General features: G+C 38.0%; 1 pseudogene across 1 annotated transcript in view; it reads right to left on the bottom strand.

The window, feature by feature from the left end:
• Positions 1–1,742: 1,742 nt before the first annotated feature.
• The window catches only part of LOC306871446 (tight junction protein 1-like), a 121,482-nt pseudogene continuing 103,238 nt past the window's right edge, over positions 1,743–19,986 (bottom strand). Inside the window, exons 15-28 of the transcript XR_013785777.1 lie at positions 18,852–18,947; positions 17,583–17,665; positions 17,210–17,420; positions 16,130–16,230; positions 14,649–14,987; positions 12,774–12,998; positions 10,858–11,589; positions 10,680–10,765; positions 9,632–9,835; positions 7,958–8,037; positions 7,199–7,628; positions 6,635–6,852; positions 6,210–6,353; positions 1,743–3,586 (exon numbers count right to left, since the gene is read on the bottom strand). The product of XR_013785777.1 is annotated as a tight junction protein 1-like (transcript). The remainder of the gene's footprint in view (positions 3,587–6,209; positions 6,354–6,634; positions 6,853–7,198; positions 7,629–7,957; positions 8,038–9,631; positions 9,836–10,679; positions 10,766–10,857; positions 11,590–12,773; positions 12,999–14,648; positions 14,988–16,129; positions 16,231–17,209; positions 17,421–17,582; positions 17,666–18,851; positions 18,948–19,986) is intronic.

Genomic DNA, 19,986 nt, shown 5'->3' with positions numbered 1-19,986 from the left:
GGTAGAGGAGAGGAGGAGATGGACTGACGTGCCGCCATATGTAGATTTAGATTTATGGATGCGGGCAATGAACTCATTCGTGGAGCCATAAAAGCCAAAGTCCGTGAATGGATATAATGAGCCTACTCAATCTTACTTATTATTCATAATGTTACTTTTCATTAAACGGGCTTGAAGACTGGGCTTTTGCGTTCGATTAATATGCCATTTATGCAATGTCACAAGAGAAAGAGTGCTGCTGTAGCCTACTGAATATTAGCGCTGCCCAGAAATTCAGTAGCCTAGCTACTACCACTCCATTGTGATGTTTTTTTTTTTATTCTTTTATTAGTAATTAGTATCCGGCAATTTAGTTGGGATATTATTGTCTAAAAAGTCAAAGCTTAAAGCTTCACGTGTCACCAAGCAACGCACAAAATGAACGCAGGTCTGGAACCCATGTGAATGGAACCGAGCGACTGAGATGTGCCCTTCCTAAATCAAGGCGTTCTGTATTGATTCCGCTGAAATTCCATTCCGGATTTTCATTTTCACTCTAAACTAGAGAGAGAAACCCGTTCAGAGCTATCATGAAGCGAAAAAATGCCAACCATTTAACTTTTAAAAACGCGCTCCTCGCTCTAGCTGAAGACAAAATGACTCCGCGTCGGTTTGTTTGATAAAACTCGATGTTTCGACTAAAAAAAGCTATTCACCGACCTACTCCTGTCTAAATCTTCATAAACACGGAGAAGCGAAGCGATACAAACAAACACTGAAAGGACCGTCTCTGTTGGTTTTTTTTACAGTCTATGGTGCCCACTGATCCGCCTGTTTTCGGCCAATCAGATTTGCGGACGAGAAAAGTTGTGTATCAATAAAATGCATTGAATTTATATAATTCCATCAGCAACATGTATGACCAAAATATACATACTTCTGAGTTTGTATAAAAAATAATGTAATGTAAACGAGCTCTCTATACATTAAAATGCAGACTGATTTAATTTCTGTACATGGTAGGAGAAAACAGTCACACAGTCCTGTTTAATTCCAGGTTACCCTTCTGAAAGATCGCCAAAGCTCCTTAAAAGGAAGGATGTTAAACATCATAATATAGGCCTACGCAGATACAGCTAACATGACCATATTTGGTTCATGTAATATTTTCAAGGTCTATAGTTATAGCTCTGTCTCACATAAATCATTACATATATAAACCGAGTCACAGAGGAAAACTCAGAGCCCCCTTTTTTAATAATTAATTTATAAGCTATAACATTGCAGCTTTCAAAGTATGACACGTCATGAAACAAAAGTTCGAAAAGATCTACATTTATCATTCCCTTTGCCTCATAGTAAAATAATAACACTGAAACTTTCTATAGTGTTGAACTGTAATGAAACACTTCACTAACTTTTTATTATTTCTTGAAGGCACGCAGTTTCATTGGGTATTAAAGGAGTAGATGTGACCACTTAGCTGTGCCTGATTTAACCAATCGATTAAAGCTACAGTATCATTACAATCAGTTTATAATCGCCAAACGCAATGAACATTCTGAATGAGCGCACAAAGCATTTGCGCCATCTGCAGGCCACAGAGTGTCACTACACATTATACAGCAGCGTGCTGTCGCAATGACACAATTTCAAAGTCACCTTGCTCCTATTTAACAGGACACTGTAATCTTTATGCAAATGCTTCTTGTATTGCAGCTATAACTACAAAAATCCCACAATAAAATAACACCGTGTATTTTAAAAATGATTTTATTTTTAATACAGTGGCATACTGGAAATTTTGTTGAAAAGGGAACAAACTCTGCCACATGTGAATATCTAATGACCAGTCAAAGCTGTGTTATATTGTCTAAAGAGAGAGAAAAAAAAAAAAAAAAAGTCTTCCGGTGTGCCATAATAAATCGTCTATTAGTACAAAAATACATTTCAGGACACACAATATAGCATCCAGTATCACAAATAAATGCGTGGGACACATTTCGAGCACACTGTTGAAAAGAAACAGGTTTTGAGAATAGTTTACATCAAGCACTTTCTTTTGTAAATAAAGAATGAAAAGGTTATCATTAAAAACGCTTATATTTAGTGTGTATCTGTAGAAAATGTGATGATATTACTGCTAAGTACACGTTCCAAGGCTCGAGTAGAACCAGAATACAAAGACGATCATTTTCATTCAACCTCTTTTATAAATGTTTCCCCCCTTAAGTTTTATACAAAATAAAGACATACAAAAAAAGTCATTTACAAACCAATAATGAAGGCAATATGCTAGCTTTATGTACAGCCAATTGATCTCCCTCCATCTTTTATTTATTTCTCTTAAAAGGTCATGTGCATAGCAGATAAAAAGAGAAGACCTGTTCTTATCCTTTACGCTGTTACGCTTGTGTGCAACACCCAGGTTTATTTGTACATTGGGTTGACAAAAATGGCAGAAAGACAACTTCAGTTTCTTCATAATTTATCATTATAACAACTTAGCAAAAAGAAACCAAAGAGGTTTTCGTTATTGAAAAAAAGTGTCGTTTCAGATAAGGCATCACTGCTTCAGATGGAGTGAGTGAGAGATAGAGAGAGAGAGAGAGAGATAGGGAGTGAGGAAGAATCTGGGAGAGAAAGAGGGGAAGGAGAGAGCAGCGTTCTTCACACCTGAGTCAAAGCACGTGCATAGATCTCGACACAGCAGGAATGTTCCAGTGCTCAAGTTCACAGGTCTGTGAGGAGGCTAGTGGTGTCTACAAAGGAGCTATTTAAAAAAGTTGAGCCTTAGGTGACATCCTTGGCTAGAAAACTTCATCCTGTATTCTTAAGACAACGAGATTCTCTCCGACACTTACGAACGCAACTAGCACTGATCCTGCACCATGACATGATAAAAGTCAGGAAATGTGTCAGATGTACACTTCAACTGCTCGATTGAAAAGCCTAGAACTGGAATTCGATATTCTAGAAAAGTTGCACTATACATGAGAATCATAACATTATAGTGTGCATACTACATAAAGTTAAAATACACTTGCAGATGAATATAGTCTATACTTTTAAGTAGCCTAGGCTGAATGGAAGAACCTAATAAATCCTTTAAAAAAAAAATAGACAACAACTTAATGTGTCGCAAAATATTACAGTTGGCTTACAGTGTGAGTATTAGTTTGTCAGTGGCACAGAGCATGCAGTCCATCGATGGTTAATGTCTGTTTTTGTTATCCTCGAAAGCCTTTAAAAGCACTTAAAACAAGAAGAGGAGGAAGAAGTAAAAATGAAGAAGACGATGAGGAGATTAAAACAGCACTTCATTGAACGTAACCCTCCCTCCAAGTCTCAGAGGTTACCGTAAACAAAGCCAGAGCACAGTCAGGAGGACCCTTCATTTAGTGTCGCGTAGCGCCTTCATATTGTGGAAGTGTGAGTGTGAGTATAAGGGGAAGGTCCTCTCTCCTTCAATCTGGTTCCACATTCACTAATGGGACCTGCTCTTGCCCTCCTCAGAAATGGTCAATTAGCACAGACACACAGTTGGCTCCAACCAGGTAGTTGGGATCCCCAGGGAGAGATTTGTTCTGCCAACTCTTAGGATCACCTGGATAAACAGAAAATGTAGATGAATATGATGGATGAATGGAAATAAAGATGAACCACCACACAAAAACATTTGGAATCTTTTTTTTCTTTTCTTTTTAGTAAGAAATTCATAGGTTTATTCAGCAAGAATGCATTAAATTGATCAAAAGTAACAGTGAAGTCTTTTTCTTTCTTTTTTTTCTTTTTTTACAAAAATTAATTATATTTATATTTCAAAAGAAATGCTATAATGCTATTTGAACTTTCTATTCATCAAATAGAAAAACGTATACAAGTTTAAACAAAAATATTACACAGAATAACTTTTTATCTTATGATAATAATAAATGTTTCTTAAGCACCAAATCAGCATATTAGAATGACTTCTGAAGGATCCTGTGACACTGAGGACTACACTTTAAATGCATTCAACTTGAAAACAGTTATTTTAAATTAATAATACTGTTTTTACTGTATTTTGATCAAATAAATGCAGCCTTGGTGAGCATATGAGACTTCTTTCACAAACATTTAAAACACCTTAGTGACCCTAAACTTTTGAACAGTAGTGTATTATATGTTAGGTACAGTACATGCATAAATAGCAGTAAAATGTATTAATTAAATGTTGAAAAAAGCTGCATGCATGCTTGCTTTCTAGTCAGATCCACTACTCTAAAGCCACAAAAACACTACCAAAAATCTAACATTAAACAAAACACCAATTTGGAGAAACATAACCTTCATTAAAATATTAAGTTACCTCACATTATTTTATAGCATATTTCAAAAGCTGTAACAGCATAATATTGTGCTATTATTTTAGCCCTTGGTTTGCATGAGGAAAAGAGAGGAGCGTAGCGGGACGCTTAGAGATAAGACAGGCTCTCAGCATGCGTTATTTGTTCTGACAGAGATAATCAACAGAGCCAGAGCAAGAACCAATAAGCTCATAGCCTAATGCATAAGAACAAAGTTGTTTTTCCATTCATCAAGGTGAAGCGTGCAATTTCGGCACCACCAGCAGCACTAAACAAGTGAAAAAAAGGTTGATTGTCAAACACAAACAGATTATAGTTCTGTTTGGTTTTGTGGTACACAAATTACACACTTTATTCATAAGAATTAAAATAATGGTTACACTACAATTGTGCATATACTTAGATGTCTCGTGGTTCTCTTATAAATCTATAAGGACCTGAGGATTTCAGTGCCCTTTTGTACTCCATCAGAACAACGTCTTTGTTAAATCAGTTAGGTAAACGCTCTCTTTCCAGGAAAGTGCAGGGAAATTTGCCTTGAGCTACAGATAAACAACAGCCTTGTTTTAAAATATGCAGATTAGAGGCAAAGGCCTGTAATGGTTTTGGATGAGGTAGGATTCTCCCATCTCTCCACTGCACAATCAGAACGAGAGGTTCATTCGGAGGCTAATGCATGGCAGTGCCAGGTTTACCAATAAGAGTTATATAGAGATGAATGAGTGGAAAGAGAGAGAGAGAAATTAAGACTTAGGGAAAAACATTTGCTGTTCTCCAATAGTGGGACGAAGGCACTTCCAGCATCTCTGCATATTTAGACATTTGGGTGGCTGTGTGAGAATCAGTTTAAAGTACAAACAATGTGAGTGAATTATGATTAATAGATGTGAATTCCCATTCACGAAATCATGAGACCCAAGTGAAGATGGAAAACCTATTTTTTAGTAATGTTCATCTGCAGATCTGTGATTATTCAACTAATCTCAAGGGAGAAATTGAATGATTCAGTATCCCGATCGAGAAGACACAAAGGCCTAAATAAATCTACCCAGTGAAAACAGCTTTAGATCTACAGTACTCAAACAGAGCACAATGCAAAATTTGTTGGGCCCTGCAAAATACAAACCATCTGCCAAAACAAATTTAATTTCTTTAATGCAAAATGTCCATTCATTACAACACTGGTGATTACAATTGATATTTATTTTTAATATGTAGATAAAAAAAAAAAATAATAATAATTGTATTTGTTCCCTTATATACAATACAATATACAATACCATTAAAAAAAAGTTTAGGATCAATTTAAAATAATTGTCTTCTATTTTTTTTTTTTTAATTAAAAAATGTAATTTATTCCTGTGATAGCAAAGCTGTATTTCCGGCAGCCATTACACATGATTCCTCAGAAATAGAAAGTTGATCAATAGAAAGTTCAAAAGAACAGCATTTATATGAAATGGAAATCTTTTGTAATATAATTATCTTCACTGTCACTTTTGCTCAATTTAATGCATCCTTTCTGAACAAAAAAAAAAAAACATCTTACTGACCCCACATTTTTAAATGGTAGAAGAACAGTTTTATTGTTCTTTAAGAGTGAATTGTCACAAAGGAAAATTGATTTGATTGTCATGCTAAAACTGACACTTGGTTTAAATATACCTTAAATATACCACATAAATACATGAGCAGATTGGAGTGAGCGAGTCAGTGAGATACGCTATATGAGTGGAAAATAAAAAAATAAGTAAACAAAAAATGAGTGATATGGAGTTGTGAAAATAAGAAAATGCATAATGAAAAAAGGCCCACAACCAAACAAGATGTCACAAAGCCATCCCAAACGACCCCAAAAAGGACAGAGAGAGGACAGCGTACCCGACGAGGAGTCGGAGGATTTTAGAGCAAAAGACCAACCATCAGGGGTCATAGACGCACAGTGAGGTAGGCGGAGCTCCACTGGCTTCAGGAACTTCAGGCCGTGGGGACCACACATCACCAGAGGACTCAGCAGAGTTTCACCTGAAAACAAAAACACCTTCCTTTAAAATTTACTCTACATACAAACACAACTACAAATGAAGTAGAAACCCAACACAAAAACATCCATCAAGCTATAAATTTAGCACTGATAATCTCAATACATTTTGAGTATGGGTTAATTGAGAAAAGGGTGGAGGGGGGTCTGTAACAAACTAGAATCAGTATCAAACTCTGTATTACCAAGCTTTTTTCACAGACCAGAGGAAAAGGCAAAAATGTCACAATCTTCTGACCCTCGAGTTAAGAGATGCATGACTGACCTTTCTCTTTGTCCAGAGGTGGCAGGATGCTGTTATCCCGACACACCTTGAAGTAGATCTCTTGCTCCACACCTTCAGGAATGGCTCCCTGAGGGATAATGATGCTCACTCCCGTCTCAATGGAGCTCAGGACCCCACCGTTACTGTTGAAGATACCCCGTGCCGTCGCCACCACCGTGTGGCTGTCATCATCATCGTCATCCTCCAAAGCACTCGGGCTGGAAAAAGAAAGAAAAACAGATTAACCTTATTTTTAGTCTGATTTTCAATTTCAGATTTTCTTTATTTAAAAAAAAAAAAAAAAAAGCAAAGAAAAGACAAATCTAGCTATAGCAGAAATGTAATATCAGTGGACAAATTTCTAATTCTACTGATTGTGATAATGGATCTTTCTGCTTTGTTTTGTTGGCTACTATCCTAAATGTATTTAATATTCAAGATTTATTTTTAAAAAAGTAAAAAAAAATTTGAAAGAAAAAAAGAAAAAAACTACAGCATGGATAAAATGTCTACTTACCAAAAACCATGCAAGCATGACAATTAGAGAGCTAGTTTTTACTATACCTGACAGGTATTGCCTTGGGTACAGCATTGATGTTGTTCTGCAGGTATTTGGGTTTCTGGTCCATAGTGCGAGTGAAGGTTTCGCTGTCGTGGTCTACCGGCTGGGGCGAGCTCTGTGGTTTGGTTGTGGTACTGATGGGAGCTTTCACATTATCTGCCTTATTTTGAGAGTCATTAGGCAGGAGGTTGTGGTTGAACTTGGGGCTGTCAAACTTACGCTCGAAGGGTCTTGCAGAGGTTGTGTACGGCTTGGGCACAAAACGGTTGTAGCTGGACGTGGCAGTGCTGTTGGTCTTCGGAGGTTCACTGGTGCCGTTCACAGGAGATTTCTCTGGGAATTTTTTCTGAGGCAGGTAAGTGCTCTGGACTGTGTCTTCATGATTGGGAGGCTTCATTTTGGGAGATCCGTGTGGGTCGAGAGGTGGAGTGACTGTGTGAGAGAGTATGTGAAAAAAATGTGTGTACAAATTTGGTTTCTTTACAGATAGAAAATAAGCTCCTTAGACATTCATCTATTGATTACAATTTAGTCAATATTTCATTTAAAATAATTTCTATTTTAAAAATGTAATTCATTCCATTACTCCAATCTTCAGTCTCCTTCAGAAATCATTCTAACATGATGATTTGTTGCTCAAGAAACAATTCTTATCATCAATGTTGAAAACAGTTGTGCTGCTAAATATTTTTTGGGGGAAATATGTATGTATTGTGCTGTAGGGAGGAGGATATACGATAATTTTTCCATTAATCACGTACCTGCGGGTTTGGGCAGGGTCGGGGGTGGGACAGCTGGGCTAGCCGGAGCAACAGGGTTGATCTTCTCCACTGACTCTGCCCTGTAGCAGAGAGCAGACAAAGAACAAAGTCAAGATTTAAACTTAAAGCCATATATTCTGTCATCATGTTCACTGCCATTTAAATATACATTACAAATCCAAACAAGAAAAAAAAAAAAAAAAAAAAAGTCTAATTTAATAAAACATAATCCTTTACCTAAATGCAAATATAGACATTTTATCAAAATCTGGTAAAACAAAAACATAAAACAGAGTTGCATTAAAGGCAGGGTAAGCAATTTCTGGAAGCCAATGTTGATATTTGAAAATCACCAAAACAAACACGCCCCTACCCCAAAAGGGTCTCGCCCCTATTTTGATAGATCCGCCCCACATATATGTAGCCTACGCAACCCAGGCAACGATTAGTTCTGTGAAGCATAAGCAGCTTTTCCACCGAAATTACCTGGAACAATATGTCCCAGGGACTTTTTTTCCCCAGACCTGTTGCTATCTGCGTTTCCATTAGATTAGGCAAATGATCTGGTGACATAACGTTAGGTCTGCCCGCGTTTCTCAATACCAAGTACGCAAATTTCGGACTTGCATCCTCTGTAGTTCGGACTTCACGAGTTAGACTCGGGAGTGTGAACTCCCGCGGACGGAATGACGCAAGTCCGGTAATTCTGCAAAGAGCAGCATACTTGATAACATTAGTCAGCTCGCCTTGGCTGCTGCAATCTTCCTCACTGTATTTACAGATGAAATACATCAAACACCACTGCCTCTTTTCGTTTTCATTTAAACATATTAATAGAACAATAGAATAAAAGACCAAAGATTACCTGTTAGATTTGCCCAAAACGAATTATATCTTATGTTTATCCACTACAGAGACATGAGAACCAGCAGCAAATGTCAGAAGGACTAGCTGAGGTTATGCAAGTAGGGCTCGCTGCAGTCCACAACATCCAGGGGGTTAGATTGGTAGGTTTAGGGGTGGAGATGGGTAGGTTTAGGTATATGTAAGGTGGGAGGAGTTGGATCTGGATCCAACCACACCCCCTGGATCTTGTAGGCTGCAGCGAGACGCTTCTCAGGTTATGCTCCTCTCTTCGGGATACATGAGCACTGAGCGCCCGGTGATCACCTGGAGCTCACGTCTCCGAAATCGACAAAGCACATTTTCAAATAAGCGCTGTTTTTATAAATAAACCATAGATTTGAGTTTTAAACAACTACATTCTCACCTGAAATACACGTGTCAAGTGTTGGCAGACTTTAGCTGTTGCGTTGGGGCGCGTCTGGTGTAGATACGGTGTTACTCACCTATCGAGAAGAAACAAAGCAACCTCGGCGTCCGATCGCATGCCTTCCACTCCTTGAGTTCTCTCCAGCGCTGGGAAGCTGATCCGATATTTACACGGGTCCTACTTCTTGCCTTATCGTTCCGCAGTCGATTACCTCTTTTTGTTTTTTATCCGCCATCTCTATCTTTCTGTCACTTGGCTCGGCTGTTCACTGAACGCTCTCTCCTCCATATCATGAGTAGACACACCCCTTACTGCTGACTGGCTACACGTTTGTTTTGGTACTCGGCCCCGAAAAATTGCATACCCTGCCTTTAAGTATGATTAAGTAATTGAACACATACCTGGGGTAGTAACCTGGTTGGGTCTGGGGTTGGGTTGGCTTGATGGCAGGTGCCAGCTGTGCAGAGGGCTTGCTGTCAAAGCTTCGGCGGTCAAAGTAAGACAGCTGTTTCCTGTAGTACTCCTCATCCTCATCAGGGTCATTGTTATTTGAACGAATGATATCATCTGTTGCTTTAGGCTGGGGCTGCTGTGGCTCTGGAGATCTGACAGAGGAAAGAAGTATGTGTACCTTAAAATGCTTGACGTATAGAATACTGTGGAGGTAATGACAATGTCAACAAAAGTGCTGTACTACCATGAGCCTCATAAAATATTTCAACTTCAGTATCACAAGAAAGCCTAGTGCATAAAGAGTGGCCAAATTTAGCCTCATCATGGATATTTAGAATCAGACTCAGTATTTGACTTTCACCACTAGATGGCGATCTAGGACTAACTTAATCTTTATGGCTAATGCCACTGGGACAGTAAGATTTCTTCAAATGTTTTTGAAAAAAAAAAAGTCTTATGCTCAGCCAGGCTAAATTTATTTAAGACAAAATACAGTAAAAACAGTAATATTGTGAAATATTACAATGTAAAATATATTTCCATATATATATTAAAATGTAATTTATTCCTGTTTTGGCAAAACTGAATTTTCAGCAGCCATTACTCCAGTCTTCAGTGATCTTTCAGAAATCATTCTAATATGCTGATTTGGCAGTCAATAAATTATTTATTATTATCATCATTGTTGAAAACAGCTATTTAAGGTTTTTTGTAAACTGTTATAAATTTGTTCAGGTTTCTTTGATGAATAAAGTAACACTCAAAATAACATTTTAAATAGAAATCTTTTGCAACATTACAAATGTATTTAGTTACTTTTGATAATACTGATGCATCCTGGCTGAAAAAATTCAAATTCATAAATGAAAAAAATTATTCCTTAAACTTTTGAAAGGTAGTGTGTGTTGTAGTTTAATGCTTTCTTTTTATAGATACAAATACACTGTATGCTAATGGCTGCAGATTTGATTTATACTTTATGTGCTAGTTCATTACCTAAAGGCCTTCTCTTGGTCCAGGTTACTTAAAGAATTGGCTTTGGGCACGGAGGCAGCGCCAGGTTTAGGCACCATGTCCACAGGCTAAAGGAAGCAGAAAGATTAACATTAATTAACATTAATAATTCAGCCTGTAAAGTGTATATTTAGTTAGTATATTTAGTATGTCAACTCACCCTAATACCAGAGTCTGCAGACTCTCTTGCTCTGTCCACAGACACGGATCGCTTGTTCTCAAACATTTTAACCCTTGTAAGCACAGACTGGGGCTTCATGGCTGGGTCATCCTCTGCCTCAGCTGGGGGAGGGGGAAGCGCAGGTTCCACTGGAAGTGAGATGGACTCAGGTTTAGGAGGGGTCACAGAGGCCTCAGAGTTCATGTAGCCCCTTTGTGGAGGTTGAGTATAGGAAGGCCTCTGGGATGGGTCATAGTACTGTTGTTTGGGGGGTTCAGGGGAGCGGGAGGAGGCTTGAGTACGAGGGAGTGCTTCCTGATCATACTGTGGGCGCACAGGGGGTGGTTCATCATGTCGGATCGGTCCAGGGCTGGGTTTGCCATAGCGAGGTCGACTGGAGTCATAGCCTGTGTCATGTCGCATCTGAGGGTGACCGTACATGCGGTTCAGACCATCCTCATAGGGTATATGAGGGTCGTATCCAGAGGTTTGGTCATACGGGGCCCACTGCTCATCATACGGAGGCACACTGCTGTCAAAATGTAGGTGGGGGTCAAAGTTACGAGCCTTTGGTTCCATGTAGCCCCCATCGTAGGGGTAGGGCTGATGGTCATAATCTCTGTATGGCTTGTCTTCCTGATAGAGGGGCTGCTGGGGGTTGTAGTTGGGATGCATAGGGTTCTGGTTCACCTGCACCGGCTCGTTGTTATGATAGATATCCTTCTTGTACATCTGTTGATAAAGCCAAAGAAGGATATTTATAAACGACTTGTACAAAGATGAATAAATAATCTCTAAACCACAGCAATCAATTGAATTGAATGAAACGGCAGAAACCAGAAGTGATTAATATTCGGATTAAAAGTTGAAGAATGAAGCACAGAGTCAGCAAAGAGACCTGCAATAGAGGAAGACTCAGAGTGGGCAGTTATTGAACAGGTCAAAATGGAGGCAGCCATCACACAAATAGTTTCAGAGTTTAAGAGCGATTAAATGATTCATGACACGCCAAGCTGCAAAAACACTGGGGTAAAATCAGACTGAAAAATCCCACTGAAAAAGAAATATACAAAAACTATTTGCTTTAAACAATAAAAAGTTTTTTGAGACGTAGCCTTTTAGGAACAATAATAGTCCAGTCTGTTAGACATAGAATCACGACCCTAAGCCAATGTTGAAGCCAGCATTATCACTATTGTATTTTTTGTCAATAATAATGAGGAAATAAAGGTGGCCACAATTTAACTAAAATGAAAGAATGATTTATAATAAAACGTGACCAAAAAGTCATGGAAACGCATGGCCACAATTTTTTTAATTTTGCACTTTCTTGTCAATTAAAGGTTGTCATCAACTAAAATTAGATAGCCATTTTAATCAGAGCAAAACTGACACTAACAAATTATGAAAAAATAATAATTTATGAATAAAACTGTAAAAATGAAGACTGGTTAAGCCGTACTCGTATGTTGTAAACAACAAGGCTACCTTTCAAAGTCACAACAGGAGGGGGAAAAGATACAATGTTTTAAATATAGGTCAAAATAGGTTTTAAATCATTTCATCACATTCATTGCACCACTAATATTCACTAGCTCTACTTCAACGAGCAAAAACAGAAAATTAAACCCATGCAAGAGTAGGCAAGCAACAGTGGGGACCTGGGTTTGCCTGAAGCTACATGAACTATGCTCTGATGCAGCAGGCCTCTGTCGTACCCACTGTTGTTTATAAACACACGCACACATTCACACAAGGAGAACGGACGCGCTCTTAAATAGGCACACAGCGCACATGCAAGAGCTAGAGTAAAGCACTGCAGCACACAGGCAGGCTAGACGGCGATAAGAGAGGGCACCGGGCTCCGGTGTTAAGTGGGCCAGTTTCAGTCCAGAGCAGGGTGGCTAGTGAGGTACCTTGGACTCTGACCCGGGTTGTCCGGATTGGTTGGGGTCGGGAGACGGGGGTTGGGCTAGCTCAGGGGCAGGTGGGAAGAGAGAGCCAGCCTCTGGGCTGAAATCCCCCCGAGTGAGGGTGACCGCGAGATCCTTGGCACTCAGGGCCCCTACATTTACATGAACAGCAGGGGGCGCTGTCTCTGCCAGCGGCTCAGGCTGCGTGGGAAGAGCAGTCTCTGCTTTCTGTGAAGGTGTTCAAAAATGTTTAATACATGTGGTCAAACCTCACCACTGCACTTCATGATTCTCTTCTGTCTCACCTGACGCCAGTACTGTTCTATTAAGGGTATGTTCCAAGTTCACGATGTTAAGCTCTATTGACAGCATTTAGGAAATAATTCCAAATGAAAATATACATGCACAGTAATGTGCAATTTCAGAAGATTCTGGAGCTTTTACATTGTATTATAATGTACATCCGAGTGAAAAATTATTAATAAGAAAAAATGTAATCAGAAAGGGGTGGGGTTTAATCGGCCTAAATGATTGAAATGATTATCATCACATGAGAGGAGTCGAAAAGATTTACAATATGATCAATAACAAACATTTAGAAAACATTGATGACATCCCTCTCATGCATTTACATTTAATTTAATTGAATGCTCTTTCATTAGTAACAATAAATAAATAAAAAATATAATTTAATCTGATAAAGTTCAATAAAATACATTGGTTATTAATATATAGATTTTATTTAATTGGCTTTTATATATTTTTTATATATGGCTTATATACATTATTGGCGGTTATGGAATATTTAATTGTGCATGAACAATTCTCCCATTTTTAGATTTAGGTTTTGCGGTTATCTAGTAACAGCCTATCTAAAACATTTACTACCTCTGTTAAACGTAATCTTTAGCAAATCTTAGAATAAATATCTATTTTTTTGTACTGTATAATATGTTGTGATGCCAAAATTCCCTTGTAGCATTTACAACAATTGTTTTTAGATTTGTACATTTTAAATTTAGACAAACTGAATGAATTGTAATGTCCATCCAATGTTCCTAATGTTCCCATTTGATAGTCATCTACAATAACAATTTCTCTCAATATTTCAGCCAAAATTGCAATCAGTGCATTTCTAGTGGCTATACTGCCTTTGCTGCAATATTATGCCACAAATGTGGTTCACTGAGCTTAACTTGTATTGAAATAGGAACATCCCACTAACATGCAGAATAGATTGACTCTGGGAACCATGTCATATAATAATTTACAACTGGACAAGGTTCTGTTTTCACGTTAAGTCTGATGTCAGTTTAATTCTACAGTACAGTACAATGTTTTGGCTCTCTTGTAATACAAGATCTAAGACACTTTGGATATCATAGTGGCCACTGGAACCATATAGATAAATACATTCACAGTAATATATTTAACACTGTAAATCCATCATGCACATAATACTGTCTGGTAATGACATCATTTTGCATGACAGCAAGGGGACAGCTAGACCACAAGGATGGGGCAATCATTTCACATACTTAAAGATACAATGTCCTCACTTCCATCTCCTCTGTAATCGTACTGAGATAAGAGTCACGGCATCTATGTGTAGTATAACAGCCAAGCCATATTTGTCACATACATACACACACACACACACACACACACACACACAGACTTCCACACAACTACACGCTCACAAATACATATAATTAATACGTGGCAACAATTATTACTTGATCATTGTCATTTCTCTAGTACTACAACGATACATTTTTTTTTTAAAGCGCTCCTCCAACAGCGCCGCTAGAACACTTTTCTCACGCACACCACGGCCTCCAGACAACAAGGAAGGTGAACGGCTCGCAGAAACGCTACCTGCTGAGGTGCAGGGGCCTTGAACCCTGCGGGGTCGATGCGGTTCAGCGGTTCGGGCTGGTACCCTCCGTATCCAGGGGGTTCCTGGATGACGGGCGGGTCCTCCCGGACGGGCTCCGAGGAGCGAGTGATGGCGGGTTCGCTGGGCGGTCCAACCTCGTCGTTCAGGGTCTCGTCTAGCTCCTGGTCCGTGTAGGCTCCGCCCTCTGTGTCAGTGTCCTCATAGTCTGAGGTGTGACGGCTGTCCGTGCTGTACATACTGTACTCGCTACCAGGGGCAGATACATAGGACAGACGGTCATCGTGAAGATCCAGATCATCGTCAGGTGCGCCGTCCGCCTGCAGAGAACGAGAGCACAAGATCCAAAGAATTCAATGAGAGAGAGAGAGAGAGAGAGGAAGACGAGAGAACAACATGTAGAGAGGGTGAACATTTAGTGGAAGGTAAAAGAGAGAGATGACACTGAACATTAGATAATCTTACTAAATTATTTTGCATAAAAAAAAAATAAAGTCTACATTTTAGACTTCAAAATTATATTCAGGATAACCAACCAAAATTTACATCAAATATTTTTACCATCAATTATTAATGTTCTGCTGTCTCTATATTTTTCATTTATGATTCTTTCATGACATTATTGTAATTTCTTACAATATTGGTAAAACAATACGGTTTTAAAATTATTTAAAGAAATTAAAAACAGCATAAATGAAAGGCAATTCTCCAAATACTTTAATGATTTAATGAAGTACAATTTAAATCACAGCCTTTTCTACATTACCATAATAAGAATATGAGATAGCATTAATATAGTATTATTTATATACCATCATAATATTTATATTTTAGTTAGCTTTTATATTTTCAGTTTACATTTTAATTTTGAAGTTTCTAAAATTCTATTTAGCTTTTCAGTTTTAGCTTCAATCATTTTAGTACTCTCTTTTTATAGTAATTTTTTTTTTTCCATCAAATATTTTAATTTCAGAATTATTTCAATTAATAGAAACAATTTTAATAGCTTTAGTCAACAGTAACATCACAGTTATAAAAATGAGAATCTTTTATTTTTTGCTTTACACTACTAAGAATGTGAGACTTTGTGAAAGTGTGCTTCATTGTTGAGAAAATCATTTCCCAAAAAGTGTAAACACTTAATTTTTAGAGTGAAATATATCAGGTTCTGGTACATATTTCAGGAGATTAACCTCATAATGGTGAAGCATCACAAAAACAAAACTCAGTCCACTGGGAGGAAGATAGGAACACCAGATGTTGATCAAATGAACCATATGTTGAAATCAACATAAATGTTGTGACCACAAGAACAGACCACAAGAACATGGGAAACAAACTATGCTCTGTAAATATAAACATGGAACTAAGAAACCAGACAACCACGAATGAACCCTGTCCCTGAAACCTCAAGCATCTGCTGTGGAACTGCATCACTGTGGAAAAGTTTGATGAAACTCACCTTGCCCTCTGAGACCCACACCAGCTGGTTCTGTTGCTGCTGAATGGTTTCTTTCAACGCTCCATACCAGCCATCATTCATGTTGTTCATGTTAATGGTGGCTAGAGGACAGTCACAGGAAGGAAGACATCAAATCACTCAAGAGAATCCAGTAATGTAAAAACTTTTTTTCACCTAAGAAAAAGGTACATTGTGTTGATTTAGCAACCTCACTGCACCTCAGTGTCCACTGCACACAGCATGCAACATCACTCATTTATGTGCTCAATTCATCGAAAGGTGGATCACTGTTGGATTCTTTCACTTTACAACTGAGTGATCTTTCTCCCCTTTTACATTTACATTTATGAGAGGCCTTTATTCAAAGTGATTAACAAATGAGGAATGCTATAACACAACAGTCTTTATAGAGCTCAGCCAGATACAGTGTGCTTGTCTTAATATTTCCATAAAAGTTACGACTAAAACTTGAGATAGCAGCCAGGCTGCTAAATGTGACCCATCATGAAATTTTATGTGATGTACAATTTTATGAATAATTATTCCATGTTATTACTGTGAACTACATTTTTATATTCACATTAAAGAGGTGTGTGTGAGAGATGTGGAGTAGTATGCGTTTGATTCATTTTAGCATTCATTTAGTTCATGACACAAGACACTTCAATCAAAAGAGTTCCCAAAATGTCTTCAATTAAAAGAATGTGCATAACATTTTAGTTTTTTTAGTTTTTTTTTTTTTTTTTTATATATAATAAAATAACTAGTTTAGGTATAATAACTATTTATCACTGTTGATTAAGATAAATCATTTTTATAATACAGATTATACAGTTTGTTAGTGTATGTGTTCTATTTTGTAAGTCACAGACTATAAATTTCATGAACACTTCACAAAGTTCTTTTGTTCGCAGAACCATTAAAACAATGTGGCTCAAAAGAACGATTTTCCTCGCCTCACTCAGTATGTCTGGGTCTGTAGTTACTATATTAATACCATCGTGCTTTGGGAACAAGGGTCTGCTTTTCCATTTTTTTTTTTCAATAAAGAAAACACAACTTTAAAACATCTGTGTTTACCTGTGAATAGGTGGTGGTTGTTCTTTCTCAGTTTAAGTGCACGCTCATGGAGTTTCCTGGCACTCTTCCTGGACTCAGGACACAGTCTGGTCCTCATGTTCTTCACACCCTGCTTACTGTCAGGATTCAGGAACACCACGATAGGATACCACTGAGCATAGTTCAGCCGATCCACTGCGTTAGGAGTAATATCCAACACTGCATGTTTATCCTGCAAAACACATACAGAGAAGCCTCTTCTTTATTTCATGGACTGTCAAGTGTACAGCTATATAACATACTGTACCATAATTCACCAGCAGGAGGCAGTAGTGCTATTCAGAGAGAGAGTGTTCATGCATTGCATTGTGCCTTTGTGTGTGCGAGATCTCACCCGGTCGATTATCTGTTTGATAGTGTGAAGGCGTATGATCCCTGAGCTGCGCTGGTCAGTGCCGGCATCTTTGGGTTCACTCTCTACACAAGAGAAAACAATCCATAGTAGCATCCACATATACTTCCTGTGCTCCCCTCTCATGCAGTACCTCAGCATTTTCACCCCTCAAAAGCATACAGTGAGAAGGCAATTCAACATGGATGTGCACATGCGCCCGCATACAATATACAATATATGAGCACCTGCAGACTGTTCACATTTTCCATACGTGTAACATCAATGTGGTGCGATGCATATTCATTTACTACAGATATCAAAATCCGAATATTCATTACATAAAGTGGAGGGTGAAGTAGCATCTGTACACCACAGTGACTAAGAGGGGGTCTGGAATGTCTGAAGAACATTTAACATTAAAGAGTGCAACCAGAAGAGGGTAAAGCTAGTGTGCTTTGACCTTTAGTAGTCATTGATGGCCCCTGACATTAATACATTATTGGGATAGTTCACCCAAAAATTAATATTCTAGCATCATTTATTTTTCCTTTTAATATTGTTCCAATTAAAAAAACTCTCTCTTTCTATACAATTGAAGTTAATGGGGTCCAATGGTGAGTAAATGATAATAGAATTTTCATTTTGGGGTGAACAATCCCTTTAAGACAGCAAGCCTGAATCTGTATCCTTTACTATATCATGGTTCTAAAATAGCAGCAACAACAGGAAGTATTTTTAGCAAAAAAGAAACAAAAAAAGCCCAAAGAATCACAAAATAAAACAGGAAGCAGGTGCTTGGGATGGGGGAAATCAATGAGCAATGTGCCTTCATCTCCTCTCAAGCATGACTGAAGGGTTGGGGGGGTTGGAGCTGTCGATAGCATGAACACATCTTGGATTTTTTTTTTCATCGTTAACATTCCAAGCGGTGTCGATTTGGTGTAACTAAAATAAGGGATGCCATAATAATGCACAGCCTCTAGTAACTATGGCTTCTGATGGAGTGAGCTGATGTGACTACTGTATGCAACGTACTTTCCCTTCCATCTGGGTGCTGTGTCTCTGAAAAGCAAATACAGTCATACAGGAACAATGTTATGTAAATAAAGCCAGTGGCCACTCGTGGAATCAGTTTACAAGCTGAATTTTAAATGCACTACTGAAACTGAAGAGCAGGACAGCTCAAGTGTGACTGATCAAGTATGCTGCACAGGTAGGTGGATTAGAAAATTGAAGCGCTGTGTCTTATCAAGGCAAATGGACACTCACTTGCAAGCTCGAACAAGTCATGCACCTCTCTCGCCAGTTTATCTCGTGCCACATCTGCGATCGGACCGAAGATCACAATGGGTCTCAGAAACCCAGCTGAGAAAAAGACAAAACAGAAACATAGCTATTATTAGATTATTGAAAGACCGATATTTAAGTTCTAGGTTACACTTTATTTTAAGGTGTCCTTGTCACAGTGTAATTATACATTTGTGACCCTGGACCACAAAACCAGTCATAAGGGGCAATTTTTCGAAACTGAGATTTATACATCATCTGAAAGCTGAATAAATAAGCTTTCCATTAATGTATGGTTTGTTAGGATAGGAGAATATTTGGCCGAGATACAACTATTTAACAATCTGGAATCTGAGGGTGCAAAAACATCTAAATACTGAGAAAATCGCCTTTAAAGTTGTCCAAATGAAGTTCTTAGCAATGCATATTACTAATCAAAAATGAAGTTTTGATATAGTTACAGTAGGAAATTTACAAATTATCTTCATGGAACATGATCTGTACTTAATGTCCTAATAAGCTTTGGCATAAAAGAAAAATCTATAATTTTGAACAATACAAATATACCCCAGCGACTTGAGACTGGTTTTGTAGTCCAGGGTCACATTTAGGTACTGAGTAATATTAATTAACTACATGTACTTACTATTTGGTTAGGGTTAGGGTTACTTGCATGTACTTATGAATAATTTATTGTTATTATAATAGTAAGTACTAGGGGTGTCCCCGACTAAGGATTCTCAATCCAAAATTGTTGAATCTTGCCGATAGTCAACTGATAGTCAAATCATATGTTTGGGGCGGGGGGCAAAATACATAACCAAGAGTCAAGTCAGACATTCGACAGTCATACTGACATTAACACAGGGAAAATGTGTAACGGACACCTCGCAGATACAAAAATAATGTTTTATGTTTTGATTAAAAGATAGTTAACATTAAATGACAGAGAAACCCTAAGAATTCACAACACTTTTTTACAACAGTGTTCTCATTATAGCGTTATGTAGGTTATATGACAGTAGCTATTAATGTTCTGCATTTGAGCTGCGCACGCTGAAGATGACCAGTAGAATGAAGCATTTGATAGCAGGTTTTTAATCAATGGGATTTAACT

Source organism: Barbus barbus (genome assembly GCF_936440315.1).
Source record: "Barbus barbus genome assembly, chromosome: 1".
Classification (NCBI taxonomy): domain Eukaryota; kingdom Metazoa; phylum Chordata; class Actinopteri; order Cypriniformes; family Cyprinidae; genus Barbus; species Barbus barbus.
Note: the sequence above shows the minus strand (reverse complement) of the source record. Positions and strands in the feature narration are given on the sequence as shown.